Here is a 15,983-nt window from a genome sequence, read left to right on the forward strand (position 1 = left end):
GTTCTATAGCATGAAGGTGTTTCCTAAAGTGTCTTTTTAACCAACGAGAGTCACAGTTCCTATCAGAAAGGAAACAGAGGTAACTAAAGTCGTTCTACTACTCCGTGAATGGGGGACAGTGTGTACTTATCATGATGCCCTCACACACCCCGAAGGATGTCACGCTTCATCATTGGGCTGGTGCTCCTCGTCGGGCCGGTCACTTTTTCGGAGATCTTTTGAGAAAGCTGTGTGGGTGCGTAGGCGTAAGAGGCAGTGCAGTCCTAAGGTGAGGCTTAAAAAATGACTGGAGGGAGTATAAAAAAATATATGGAGAAGTGTGGCTCAATGGTTAGAGCGGCAGACCCTGATGCAGAAGTCTGGCCCGGGACCAGGGTTCAATTCCCGCCTCGGCGGGTCTTGGGCTCAATTTCCTCGGACCTGATAATTCTCGCCTCGGTGCCTATCCTAATCATGGGTCCCACTCTGCAACTCTGGGCATTAGCTTGCTTAATCTCCACAACGGCCCCAACAACGCTAGGATGCCTGGCCTCACCTTGGGGGTGCCCAGGAGTGGACACTTCACAGGGAAAGGCCAGGAAGGGTTCCTCAGCGGTATTCGTACAAGTGCCGAGATGCCTCTGGGTAGTCGTGCGCTATACAAGTACCTCTACATTTACATTTACATATTAAAGAAGTGAGCCCTCTGTCATTGTTAAAATACAAGAAAGTGGTGCTGCGATGAGGGGTGTAATGGGCCTCTGTAGCTAGTTGTGTAGTATACCCCTAATAGATATACTTTGGGTCAACATGTTTCGCGCTATCGGGCGGTCTCTGGAGGAGATCCAAAAGCGCTTCTTCAGGACCAGTAAGTAAAGTTAAGGATAGATCAGAGAGTTAATTGGCCTATAATACTCTAGTGCCACTGACAAAGTAGAGGAGTAGTACTCTGGAACGACAAAAAGAAGAGTAAGGTAGCATTAAAAAATATATCTGTTAGGATGTATCAATTTTTCCACTGTAAATTGACCTGGGTCTCCCATCGGTGGGCCAAGTGCTCGTGGTAATCTGCTTTATACATTTTGCAAACGATTCGTGCAGCTATGAGTGAGCTTTGAGTGAGCTATGTAGGACACAAATATCCTATGACATGACGAAAAAACATAAAAGATGGTGTCTTTTTCGTTGGCCATGGCAAATATGTCAAAATATTCCAGTACATTGACACAAGCGATCTGGGATCCTTTATCGTGGTTGCCATGGTAAGCATAGTACCGGTGTAAATATGAAAAAATGAATAAAGATAAAATAAACTACAATAAAGTAAAACAAAACCACTAGGCCCGCCATTGATGGCAAACCTCAGGTCACTGTGATCGTATGAGTAACAACAGTGTGCTCACCCCTTAATTGCAGGGGAGTTTCCCCATGAGAATCGGTCTGTGGGTCACTTGAGACCTATGGAGATAAAGATAAGGCAGCGGTAGCTTTAGGAACAGAATGTCGGAACCGTTTCTCACGCTCGAGCGTCTCTAAGCAGGGATTGTACTCACTGTGCGTTGTGGATGCAGGCCCCGCTACACCTACTCGACCTCACGCTGTCTCCTCCGGTAATGACAGGGCGCCGGTGCTATGTTTAAGAATTGCCTGATGTTTGACATCAGGGGGGCGTTTCCGGGTCTCGTGGGCGTGTGCTGAGACAGGAGGCTACTGGGCAGGCATCCACGTATACGTGGCGGCCATCTTAGAATGGTGTGTCAGTATCCGGTTTAAAGTACATGGATACTGGGGCTACGTGATGCCTCTGTATATATGAATTGTACATAGGTGAAAAACATCGAGATTTTGTACGAATCTGGAACTCCATCCCAGTCCATATCAGGACTAAGCCCTCCTTTGTAAAATTCAAAAGGCAGCTCAAAGACCTCTTCCTCAGTCGCTCCCTGCCAAATGGATAGCTGCTGCTTGAATGCAGACTCTTGTCCACCACACCATCTAGTCACCCTAAGTTTAAGAACTCTACCTGACGGAAATTGACTCCTGAGGCGGAAGCCGGGAGTATTGCTTTTTAAAACTGTATTTTACTTTTAATGTTGTTGTGACCTTACCTCTCGCTGTTCTCTCCCCCCGCGCAGCTGATTGAGGCGCTGCTGAGCCTAGGCCACGCCCATTGCCGCGAGGCCACGCCCTCCGCTTTCCTCTTAAATGATGTGCCTCCCCCGGCCGCGCAGCGGGCGCGCCAAAGGCAAGCCCGTCTGCGCCCGTCCGCACCAGGCCGGGCCTAGGGGCCCTCCACTCTGACCGCCCCTTCACCTATTCACCTACCCAGCTCCTGGCATGCCAGGCTGACTGGCCCCTCAGTCCTTACATTTCTGCCCGGATTAACTCTCTTGAAATAGCCCAGCCTGATCGCGCTAAGCTCTTACGTCCGCATTCTAGCTTTTGCAAGAAGGCGTCATGCCCCGCCTCTTTTCTTTCCTGCTCTAAGCATCCCGACAGCCTTATCTCCACGGCTTCAATCTCTCTTCTTAACACTCGATCCACGGTCAAGCACCAATTAGAGCTCTTTGACCTTGATACCTCCCAACCCGAGATTCTGTTCATCACGGAAACTTGGTACACTGCCACTTCCCTCCCCGATATTCTTACTTCCCTCCCGGATCCCTACTACATCCTCCGCGCCGACCGCCCTGAGGGGAAGACGGGCGGCGGAGTGGCAATGATAGTACGCTCTAATCTCCAATTCCAGCTTCTTTCCTATCACCCTATTCCCTCGATCGATTTTTTGGTTGCACGCTCAACGAATCTTGCGTTTCCACTTACTTTTCTACTCCTCTACCGCCCCCCCCCCAACCCATGTCTCAGTTTATTCCAGCCTTACAGGACTTACTGGCTACTCTGGTGGTTAACAACTCCACGGTCCTTCTCTTAGGCGACTTCAACTTTTGGCCGGGTGACCCTCGCGAAGACACCATGTCCAAAGATTTTTCTGACTCCCTCCATTGTCTTAACTTCACCCCTCACATCTTTTCCCCCACCCACACCCAGGGGCATACCCTTGACCAAGTTTGGTCTGTCAATCTGTCAATCTCTCTGCCTACTCTATCCCCCTGTGCTTGGTCCGATCACTCTCTGATGACCTTTTTCTTACCATTAGGGGAGATCAATATCCCCCCTCTTCCCAAAAATATTTACGCTCGCAACTGGAATAGGGTGGATTTGACCGCCCTAGGTCATTCCTTAGACTCTTCTGCCCCTACCCTGACAGATTTGTCTCCTAACAGGCAGGTAGCCTTTATCGCTAACTGGCTCTCAGAGGCCTGCAACCATGTTGCGCCTCTCAGACTGGTCAGAACGCGCCGCTCTCATGATGCCAACAGATGGTTTTCTAATGCCTTAAAGGACCAGAAGTTGGCACTCCGGCAAGCTGAACGCCAATGGCGCCGCAGTTACTGCCCTGACCTTAAAATCCTTTACTTGACACTACTTAGGGCCTATAAAAAGCCATACTTACCGCCAATCTTGAATACTTTTCCAGGAAAATTCATCAGGCAGCCAACAAATCTAAGGAGATATTTACGATCGTTTGTGAGCTTGCTGCCTCTGACAGAGTCGCATCTAGACCCATTCCTTCCCAATCCCTCTGTAACTCCCTTAATTACTTTTTTATCGAGAAGATTGCCACCATCAAGCAGAACATTTCCAGGGCACCTCCCCAGTTCTCTTGTCCTTCCCTACCTCACCTCCCTCCTTTCTTGACCAATTTCCCTTGATTTCAGAAGAGGCCTTCTGTACTCTCCTGGGAAAAGTCATAACTGGCTCCCCTGCTGATGTTTGCCCGGCACATATCTTAAGGGAGATCTTCTCCCATTGCCCAGCCCCCCCTATTACCCTGCTTAACACATCTATTACTTCAGGAATTGTACCTGATGTTTTCAAAGCAGCCGCGGTAATTCCTATCATAAAAAAAAACGGCACCGATCCAACTGTCCCTTCCAACTTCAGACCTATTTTGCTTCTGCCACTCCTGGGTAAGATCCTGGAGAGCCATATCACCTCCTCGCTCTCCACCTACATTGAGGCCCATCATCTCCTGGCGGACTACCAGGCCGGCTTTCGGCCTGCACATTCCACGGAATCCGTTGTCCTCTCAGTGGTTGATGAGCTCAGACGCAGTGCTGACACCAACTCCCCCCAGGCCTTAGTTCTTCTCGATCTCTCCGCCGCCTTTGACACGGTCGACCACTCCATCCTTCTCGACCGTGTCAGGGGCGCTGGCCTACGGGGGTCTGCCTTGACCTGGCTTACTTCTTTTTTAGCAGGCCGTACTCAGGCGGTTCATTTGGGAGGCTTTCTTGCACCCTCCCGCCCTGTTTCTTGCGGGGTACCCCAAGGCTCCTCTCTCTCTCCCCTCCTATTCAATCTCTATATACACCCCCTCATTGCTGCTCTTCAGGATCTTGAGGTCACAGCGTTTAATTACGCTGATGACCTCCAGCTCATTTTCAATCTCTTCTCTTCTTCTGATTCAGTTTCTAGGGTTCACTCCACACTCACTTTTATCTACAACTGGATGAACCTCAATCAATTAAAATTGAACCCCGATAAGACGGAGCTGGTTCTCACTGGTGGCCCCTCCAATCCCTGGTCCCCTGCTTTCTGGCCTTCCATCTTTGGCTCTCCCCCGTCTCCTTCTACCTCTGTTAAAACTCTGGGATTCAAGGTCAGCCAGGACCTCTCTTTGCGTCCCCAGATAAGCTCGACAGTCTCCTCCTGCTTTCTGGCTCTAAGAACTATCCGGAAAGTCTTGCGCTTTTTCACGGTCAAAGCACTTAAACTCATTATCTTGGCCATGGTTCTTTCTCGCCTAGATTATGGCAACGCCGTGTATGTGGGCATCCCTGCCTACGAGAGCCGTCGCCTACAGCTTATCCAAAATCAAGCGGCTCTCCTCATTTATAGACTTCCCAAATCCAGTCATACCACCCCCTTGTTAAAGGCTCTTCATTGGCTCTCTATCAGGGAGCGTTCCCTTTTCAAGATGGGCTGCTTGATTTTCATGTCTCTAGTTGGTACTTCCCCTGCATTCATTAGATCTAAGATCAAGTTATATGCTCCGGCCAGAAACCTCCGTTCTTCCACTCAACTCCTTCTCATTGTCCCCCGATTTCGCAAGATAAAATCGAGTGGCTCTAGATTTTCGATACTTGCCCCCCTTTTCTGGAACTCCCTTCCCCTGACAATTAGATCTACCCCCTCCTAATTGGACTTTCGAGCAGCTCTGAAAACTCATCTTTTTTCTTCTGCTTATTCGTCTTAATTTCTTCTTCTCTTCCTTCCTCAATTTCAGCTTCCTTCTGCAGCGCCAAGAAACCGCTTGGTAGTAGAGCGCTATACAAATTCTTTTCAACTTCAACTACCTCACCCACCTACCAACTTAGTCCTGCTTCACCCCTGTGTATATCACCCCTTTATTTTGTAACTTTTTGGATATTAAGGCTGCATTCTGTTCTGAGACTCTCGACTCGCAGTGAATCAATATGTATACTATTGTTACGTTTTGTATTGATTTTCCCATCACCTTTGTTGTAAAGCGCTCCGTTACCCTCGGGTCTGGCTAGCGCTATATAAAACTCCCAAATAAATAAATAAATCATGCATGTAGTATGATTCTGAGGTCTTGACTAGTAATGCCTTTATTTTTATTGTGTACTCATAGTAATAGGCATGTTGTAACTAGATAGGTATTGACAGGGTTAGTAGTTCTGATTCTTCATCAGTGGCCATATAGGACGAGGTGAATCAGTATCCGGCTACAGGCAGTTGGACATGTAGATTACTTGATGTCACTACGCTAATGTCTGGTGTTACATGGTGTCAAAAATGAAAACCACTAGAGCAAGGTATCATTACGAAGTTAATCTGTAGGTGCCCTCGTTTTGGTAATATACATGTAAAAGGTGGGTGCATATTCGGTCTACATGGTTTTCTTAAGAAAGGCAAACATGAACCAGTGGTACCTGAGAAAGCACTGTAAAGGGTCAAGGGGACTATTCTTCAGGGGATGTCGTCATAGAGACATGTAGTAGTGGTGCTAGGGATGGCACTCTATAGAGTCATAGGACTTCTATCCAGGGGATCTTGTCATTGAGACCCTGTATATTGGTCTGGAGACAATGGACCCATCTCTGCTCTTTCGGGAATAGTGTCATCGTATTCCATTGGGGGTTCATCTCTATAATTGTCCAGTTGAACTGTTCTGGTGTATGTCCCTTCTCTATGTAGTGTGTACTCATTATGGTTGTACCCCGGTTGCAAAGAATGTTGCTCCTGTGTTCGTTGATTCTTACTCTCACGGGTCTAGTAGTCATCCCTACATAAAGTAGGTTACAGGGACACCTGATCATATGCACACAGTTTTTGGTATTGCAATTGGTGTGTTTACGTTGTGTCCATTCTAGATCACCGAATTGCAGATTTTTTGTGTGGGTGGTCAGTTTGCATACATTGCAAGTACCGCAGGGGTAAAGCCCTTTTACAGTTGGTAAACCCCACAGTGTGGCTTGGTCCTCTGTCAGTCTTTTATGTGGTCTAGTGTGGACTACCAGGTCTTTTAGCTTTTGTGTGCGTCTAAAAGCAAACCTTGGGCGCTCTAAGCTCATATCACCTGTATTAACAATGCACAAGTGTTTCAACAGAATGTTTTTGATTTGGTTTGATTGAGGTGTGAAGGTAGCTACGCATGTGATAACTTCCTCCTGGGTTTTTGGATGAGTCTCCAAAAGTGCGTCACGGAGGTTATTGCGTGCCCGTTTTCTTGCTGATTTTATAATTTTCAGTGGGTAATTCCTTCTCTCCAGGTTCGTGCTCCCTGTGTCCCCCCTCTTCTTAATTGTGCTTTACTAAAGTGTCGTCTGGGTCTGTTGGTTCAGTGAACTAATAAATCCACTACAGTGGTCAGTGGGACCACATGATCACAGGTTCGAATCCTGATTGGACATCTCAGCCTTCCATCCTCCTGAGATGCAGTTAGGTACCAATGAATAGCTGATATAAAGTGCAAAGCATCCTTTGGGACAAGGCCTTGATTGTTTGTCCTAAATACCCTAAGAAAGTCAAAGGTGCTTAAGTGTCATTCTTTCTTGGAAGCCCAGAATCCTGGTTAGAAGGCATTCCCTGCAGAAGTACCTTTGATACTGCAAAGTGGTCCTTACAGGATGGGGGAGAGGTGTTATAGTCTGATCTTCATTAGTACATGAATCAAAAGCCAAGGATTAATCAATTCAATCTATTTAATAACAAACAACAACTTGTTTTTATATAGTGATTGCTGCAACAGTAGGGACATTTATAATGCTATACCAGGTGTTACCAGTATTCACCTTAATATTACTCAAAGTATCGACCTCTGAGGAATGAAATGTTGAATAAGCCCTTCCAGGATTCAAGCCTACAGGTAACATACCGATCTCTGCAGTGAAAGTGTATATGACTGAGTGATGTCACTGGTTGATGGAAATCAAACTAGAAAACCAAATTATGTACAGTAGTTAGAAATTATAATGATTGGGTTTTAGTGTATCAAAAGGTAAAATAGTTCTAGATAAATATATATATCCAGAATCAAGCATTTTTTTTTTCAAACGGAGTCAAAGAGATGAGTGCGTAAAGTAGGCCTGGGCAAAATTTCCGTTCCGTTCGCGGAATTTGCGATAATTTGGCATTTCCGAGTTCCGCGGAGAGCGCGGAAATGTCAAAATTTCCGCATTCCGCAGCTTTGCGATAATTTGGTTCTGGCTCACGCTGTAAAATAATACATTCTCGCGCGCGCGCGATCGCCTTACCTGAATCCCCGCATTCGCCGACAAGTTTTCCCGATCCGGTCGCGTTCTCCATGAGATGTTGTATTGTTTTAGCCATTTGCGCTGTCTCGCGACAGTTCGCGTCCGCAGTGACGTCATGCGTCGCGCGATCACGTCTTTCTTCTCGCGATCATGCACCGCGAGACAACTGAAAATAAGATGGCCGCGCCCGCGAGCAACCGCAGGGGTAAGTTAGCGACCCGCAACCATGCAGAAAATATCGCGAACGGGCGGGAAAAAAACTTCCGCATCTTCGCGATATTTCCGCTTGTTTGCGGAGATTTTTAACATTTTCGCGATAATTTGCGAAAGTCGCTTTCGCAAATTCCGCCCACCCCTAGCGTAAAGGAAACACCAGTGAGCATGGAAAGGCTCGACCTACAGATAGACAAATGTAAGTCGGTTTCAGTTTTAGAGGGTTTTGCACTAGTGAAGAATGACTTTTGGTATTTTATGTTATGCTAAAAAGATTTCTAGAGCGCATGGATGCCGTCAAGAGGGCTTCTCGGCGCTAGTCACAGGTCTGACGACTGCAGTACAGAAGAAAGCAGCAGGGCTTCGAGGGAGAACAACCAGGTCTTCAGCTACTTCCGGAAGCTAAGGTGGTTTTGAGTCTTAGCGAAGACGACAAAGTGTTCCATAGGGTCCGCCCATTTTGGCTCTCCTGTGGCTGGGACTGAGGCCAGATTCAAGTCTGCTGAGCGTTCGGCTCTCGTGGGGGGAGAGGATTGCATCAGAGCGGCAAGACTTGGCACTCTTTGCTTTGTGTCCTTCTTTTGTGTTCCAAGGAGGGGCTGTCACTGCATTAGGGATGCGCATTCCATCTGGCAACGGGTAGAAACATGAGCACATAGGCACCAAATGAAATTATGAAGCTAGACCCCAATAATTCCCCCATGTGTGGTTTTAGGGTTGATCTTTACACGTCCTAGGGTCTATGTACCAAGGCTTGGCACAGGATCGGGCTGGTCTATAGGACAAGCTGGTAGCGCCAGAATGTCTGACCCGACAACTCAATGTGTGTGCAGTGTTTATTTGGCTGTTTATGGACCTGTTTTATTACCAGCTGGGCTCATTTGTAGAGTTGAGTGCACTGATATTACCGCAAACATTCCCTTCAGCAAGCACACATGCTCCCAGACTCTGCGAAACATCTACACAGGGTCTTTACAAGTTCAAAACTATCCCGATTTCAAAGTATGGGCCACTCTTATTTGGCGTGAGCCCAAGCTCTACAAACCTTTTCGATAACCCTATAAAACATCCTCAGGGACCCTTGACTTGCGGCCCTTCTTAATGAAGTTAACCAAGCCACCACCAGCAGTGTTAACACATTCATATTGTACTTAAGTGGGTGAAATGGCTATGGGGGCGGAAATTACAAATGAAACCTTTGGGCCAAAAGATATTGTATTATGAATTAAACATGTGCTTCAGTGAACGCACAGCTCATGATTGCAACATACATTAACATTCAGAGCTATTGACCTATACATATACCCCTCTGGAGAGTCACTAAGTGTCATTTAGAAACTTCCGCTATGGTAAAAGCGGGTGCAAATACAATTTACACTTGACATCCCTCTCGTATTTACTTCAGCAACGGCCACCAGCTCCTACCTGGGGCCTCATTATATATGCATATATCTGAGTCACGTGCCATTCCGTAATGGTTAACACCCCCGGTTACGTGTTTCTCATAACTTCACGTCCTCCCAATACCGGTTCTTATTTTTTAATAAATACGACTGTCCCCCATGCCGCTCACGATCGGAATGCACATTCACACACCTTTAATAACTCACGTGGTTCTAGTTTTTAAACCATTTTTACGTAGAAACTAGGTAGCCCGCCGATGCCTTAAACTTCCAAACCCCTCCAGTCATTCATTATTCCCCCATTGAATGTCACTTATTAAATCCTGCTTGCCATAGCACACTCACAAACAAATCCCAACTCACTTGACCGGAATAGGCCCGAGCACGATCGTTTTAACCACAACTCCATGTGCACAATTGATAACCTTGACCTTCTGACATGCTATAACTTTCGAGTAATCTTAATATGTTCTAAGTTTTCCCTTGTTCACACAAGCTATTTTCTTTGTTTTCTTTACTCTGACAGGCGTTAAAAACCAGGCAAATGTTATAAATTTAGTCCTGAAGATGATCCCGTTAATCAATGAGCTTGGGATCGAAACGTCGACTTTTTAAAAATAGTGCCACAAATATCCATTGTGCTTACTCGTTGTGGTCTCTATTTTGTCAAACTTGCTACAACTTCATTTATGCCTGCAAGTTGCAACAGCTCTCAGTCTTTGCCTGTAACTGTTGTTTGTCCTAAACTGTCTGCATTGTTATTCCCTTTTTTCCCCCCGCACGTTCCCCATGCTGTAGGGTGCAGGATTGTGCCCCACGATAAATGTAGTGTTTTCATTATCCTTGACCATATCCTTTAGTATCTGAAAAATAAAAATCCCCTGTCCGGCTGGACATCGGATGTGTATAGTAACCCATTGTGGTCTATATTTACTTTTATGTAAAATGTAGTGTCTGCTCAGGACCATTGTTTTCTACATATACTCATTATATATGCGGCACACCCTCCTTTTAAAAGGTGAACCCAGCGCAATGAAGAATAACGGGCCATATTATGATGAATGCGCTGTCCTCATGGCAGCTGCGAACTCGCGCTGCCCTGGGGGCAGCGCATTCATGTGAAAACGGAGCGGCTGCTTTGAAACCGCAAGGAAATGTGGGGGGGCATAGAACCCCCTTTCCCCCACCAAAGGGCAACTTTCAGGGGACACACTGACAGTGTTCCATGCTTTAGGTGGCGCACTAAGAGTGAGCCTCTCCTGAGAGCTTCTTTGCCACTTCGCCCACGTCTGTAATACGGTGCGGGCGCAGAGGCAAAGGGATTCTCTCATTTGCATGGGACACGCCCCCATGCAAATGAGGGAATGCCCCCTGAAAATAGCACTGGCGCTTTATGTGCGCCAGTGCTACCGGTATTACAGAAGGGGCCGCCCAAGCATCTGCGGCCCCTTCTGTAATACCAAAGTGCCCCGGGGGTGGGCAAAGTGGGCACAAACGCTTGTTGGGCTCCTGGGGCACTCTGTGTAATACTGGTGGCACTTGAGGTTCCTGGCAGAGACATAGACAGTAAGAATGGCTCCCACAAAAACATTGCTTTCAAAACCATAGATTGCAAAATATAGGCTGCCATTAAATGGGCTTGGTGAAATATCCCCCTAATATAATTTTGACCAGTATTTCGTTGCCCTATCCAAACATATGCATCTTTAAGGGCAAGCGCTTGATGGGATAACGTTGACATGTGGTCTTGCATGCCTTGGTAAATTTCATCTAGGTGTTGCGTCGCCCTTGCGTTACCTTGCAAGGGCGACACAAAACTTTGATAAATATGTCCCCCAGTATTAATGTAGCGTTGAGATTTTGGCAGTAAATGTTAAATATATTTTTGTAGTCTGTTTTCACATTCTATTAGTATTTGCACATGCAAGCCACTGTGTTACCAGTAATAACAAGATCAAAGTGGGTGTAAATATAATTTGCATATGTTATTCCCTAATATTTTACACTGATTTGCCATTTAGGTGCAAACACATTGCCACAGAGGTGCCAATGTGATATGCACCAATATGTTTGCACCCACTTTTACTGAATAAGAGTAACTCAAAAGAACACTTACTTTGTAGGTCAAAATTAGCCAGATCTCAAAGTTCTTTCCTGGCCTTCCATATGTTGCCATGCAGGACAAACCATGAACAAAACTGTATTTCATTTTTTAAGTGTACTCCAAAAATATTATCCAGGCAGACACGACAAGCAGTACTTTCTCAGATTATAAAATTTAAAGAGATGCATAAATCACCCAGATGTTTCTACAGATGCGCCCCAGCTGTTTTTCTGGAGAGTGCAAAACAGGTTGAATCAGACCACATGCTCATGGCCTGCTGCGTCAAGGCTGTGTTCTTTGGCACATGGCGCGCGGTCCTTGAAACGTACATGTATTACACATAGGAGACCCTCAGTGGACCTTAGTTTTATTGTATTACTTCAGACTCAACTCCTGGAGGACTCTGCAAATTGTACTCAACGTTTCATCCTAACTCCCCTTGCTTTTATGGAAAGTTATAAAACACGCTTCTTGGCTTTGATACAGACATAGAGGTCCAGAGTTACTAACGATTTGCACTGGGTTTGCATTACATTTGTGACACACACTGACCCGAAGTTTAATGCTGGGATCTACTATCCAACGTAAGTATGGAGTTGCGTTGGATGGTTTCCAAAGTTACGTAAAGTTGCGCTAAGTGCATCATATGGACGCACCATGGGTGGTACATGGGCGTTCCCATGCAGCCACCCATGGGTTTTGATCTATATCCCTATCTCCAAACATTCGCATACAGGGATTTGCACCACATTCTTATGCCTCCTCGAGGCAGGCATAACGAGGAGAACGTTTTTAATTTCTACTTGTTTTTTCTTCTTTGCATGCATGCTGCACTGTACAACACATCTACACAGCAGGAAAAGTGTTGTTTTTGTGCTGGAACTGTCAACGCCCACTACAACAACCATTCCTTTCAGAATGCACACACTATGGTGCAAGGGTGTATGCGTTGGTGTATGGCAGCCTTAAGTCACCAGCGCCAGGGGAGAGGAAAACAGTGCTGTTTCTTTCTAGAGGTGGAGCTGTTCTGCTCACTCCCTTTCCCGCAACGCAGCGCAACAGTTTTAGTTGCTGGATTGTGTGAAATGTTTGTAAATCGGAGCCAAAGTTTATGGTGAGATTGCAAAATGAAGTAAGCCAGAAGTTATAGAACAAGGCCAGATGTTGTGAGATGCGCTTCTTTGCAAAGGGTGGGATGGGTCCTACCATCGGTTTCAGTGGTAAAAAACAGTCATAATTGGGTGCAGTGGGCTCCTGCAACTCATAGATCCTGGTGCTATTACACCTCTTGCACTATCGATAGACGCACCCCACTTCTTTGCCACATAAATAATCCACACCGCATAAAGCAGCTGTGGTAAGTCTTGGCCATGACCTATCCCACGGCCAATAATGGTTGAGATTGTTGTGCTAATGGTGTCTCTTGTAAGCACGCTGCACGCTCACCTTGAGCCCATGTGGTGTTTTTGCCACAATACTAGAGATTTCATCACATGTCCAACAGATGGAAAATACTCCACATCCATCATTTGAATCTTCACAAGTTAGGGGAGGAGATGTACAACTATTGCCTCAGGATCAATTTTTCTTATTGCACTTAGTAGATGAACAAGAACCCCAAGTGGAAAACATTTTCTCCTCTGAGTAGCCGTCAGTGACATTTGTGGAGGTAGTTTGGAGTCCATGCTGTCAGTTTCTGGTTCACCCCCTACTAGACAACCAGTCAAAAAGACACCACAGTAGTGCCACAGTAGTGCGGCGGATCAGATGCAGCCTATTCCACTTGAGATCTTGTACTACTCCAGTACCATCACTACTGCTCGTAATAAAGGGTACCTTGCTAGGACAGGCCATGGCCTGTGCATGATCTAGGAGCAGGTCTTTGATTGCCAATCCCAATGCCAGAACTTTGCCGGGGTGCTTAGATCAACATCTAACACAAAGGAACTCAAATTAACCAGATTCAGAAAACAGGGAATAATTAATTGTCTGTCTAAAAATGATTGAACGATTCTTTACTGAAACACCCAAGACAGAGGAACCTGCTTCCATCTAACCTTCCAGTCAAGCACTTGTAGACCTGAGGAGCCTCTGTTTAGAGGTAAAAAGGATAACATCAGTGACTTCAGTTCCACCAGAATGACGGGTTAACTGGACGAGGACCGACTGTGGGCGCTGCGACCTCGGCGACTGCCTTTCATAGGAAAGATCACCGTTGAACCTCACACTGGATCCAGACCGCATCAACCAGATGGAAGCAGGTATCTGAAAAGCAGCGAGTAAGTCAAACTCCTCATACAGAAGCTGAGTGGATCCTGAAATACTCATAACAGCTAAAAGACACCTTCTGGGATGTAAAGCCCGTGTTAACCTGGGGCGGGCGATCTGACACTTTTTATGATTTCTAAAGCAGAAGCCCTTCTGAGTCAGGACTGGACTCTACCGTGATTCTGGGATGATCGAAACCCGCCATCGCTACCAACCAGAAGCTCCCGTTTCAGTGAATCTATGTCAAGTTCTCAATGTCTTAAATCTTGAAACGTCTAGCCATGCACCCTCCGACACAACTTAATCTTAGTGACAACACTAGCACAGCACATTTGAGTGCCCCCCCTCCTTTTCTTGGAAGTTAATTATTTTGTTCTCTGTCTTCTCTAAACCCCATCCACTAAACCCTTCCGCTGCTCACCTTATCGAATCCCATTGCCTTTTTAGGTCTGTCTTGACATCGCAGCTGTCTAGTACATGTTTCGTTAACAATTCTTTAAAAGATTGATTGACTGGGCTTTAGCATCACTTTACGGCCTTCCATTGGTTGACTATATGGAAACGGCTATGCCCCTGACGCAGGACAGTCCTGCTTTGTATACCCAAAATGATTAGGTCACTCATGGGTGGCCTTTTCTTGCACCATTGCTAAAGCTTGAAATGCATTTCCCTTCATCTTTAACCGGCCCTCCCCTGCTGGTAGTCCCCAAAGTCTGGAAGACTCATGTTTTCCCTCAATTAACTTTGTTTTACTGGTGCAGTTCTTAGCGTCAGGAGACCTTATCCTGGGGTGTCAGTTGCAGTATAAAAACTCAAATAAATCAAAATCAGTCAGTTTGCAACAGATTGCTAGATTGTGGTTTACCCGATGAAGGGGGACCTCACAAGGCCTGCCTTGAAAGTACTACTCTGGGTTCAACTCCTGCTGCCTACACTCGCTCTCCAGTGCATGCTTTAATCTGGCTGATGTTGCATCTCAAAGTTACCCGTGCAATGACTATCGGGGAACTTTACTGATGTACAGCTTGTCTCCCACGGACTCCTGCTTTCTCGCTTTTCATTCCTCCTCGGTTGCTTCTCTAATGTATTCTTGATGTGAAGGGTTGGTATTAGTTCTTTTGTCGAGCTCTCTGATGTCCCTGGGCCAAGTCTGCGCTACATAAAATCACAAAAATAAATAATACATTGGATGCCAGTGGACGTACGGCTTAAGGCCCAGGCGTCCAGGGTTAAATGGAAAAAGACCTGGGTACCCCCATTACAAGCCTAACAGGAATCTGCGTTCAGTGATGTCACCTTTGATCAGCCAGTCAGCTTTAGACAGGAGCAAACATAGAAGAAAGACTTTGGAACACCGGCGTCTCAGACCGTTGGTAATTTGAAACTGAAGGTTGAGGGCGAATCCTGACTTCGTGCTTTTCAGGAAAGCCCTAAAATCTGAACTGTTCCTACACACAGGCCAAGGGTTCAGAGATGAAGAGTGTGGGTGCACAAGGACCAATAGTCATCAATCGATTCCCCACCGTTCCTGCTCTGAAAAGCCTACACCACTCAGAAGTAACTGAAAGACGGCAAGCAGCACTTTATAAAACCTCTACATGAATAAACAAAAAGAGTGGCACTCTCTAGCCTTTTTACTGCAACGACTGAAGAAAAAACAGGGCAGTAAAATATATTGTGTCCGAGGGCTGGTAGCGCCCAGTGTGATAGTCTTCTTTTTGGCACCCCCCACCCCCACAACCACCTTCTCCACTAATGCCCTCACTATCATTCTCAACAGTGTCCCTCATCCCTCCGTCACCTCTCTCTCATACATTTCAGTTTTTCTTATATTTCATAGTTCACTTGCACTCAGTTCTGTGATCTGCATGGTACACGTTCTTTGCAGCAGGCACATTAACCCTCTGCCTACTTTATGATGAGTCAAAGCTGTCATAAGACAAGATTCCAATCTTTCACCAGCAGAACATTAATCACCAGAGTTATCTTGACATTTTTATTGTTGCCTGTAAACTGCTGGATGTACAAGGAAGTTCACCTGCTTTTAAACCCATGTTATTTTAAGCACAGCGCCCTCCACCAAAGGCAGCGCCAGGTCTGGCAGCACGGGTCACACCGCCCTAAAGCTGGCCCTGTTGTGTCCTGTAATTCCGAGGCACGTTCATTAAAGGT

The 15,983-nt window shown here is 46.2% G+C and overlaps 1 protein-coding gene across 2 annotated transcripts in view; it reads right to left on the reverse strand.

Moving 5' to 3' along the window:
• Positions 1-15,983, reverse strand: part of LOC146829570 (vascular endothelial growth factor receptor kdr-like) — a 579,398-nt gene that overhangs the window by 205,972 nt on the left and 357,443 nt on the right. The window lies entirely within an intron of this gene.

Source organism: Triturus cristatus, chromosome 5_2 (genome assembly GCF_964204655.1).
Source record: "Triturus cristatus chromosome 5_2, aTriCri1.1, whole genome shotgun sequence".
Classification (NCBI taxonomy): Eukaryota; Metazoa; Chordata; class Amphibia; order Caudata; family Salamandridae; genus Triturus; species Triturus cristatus.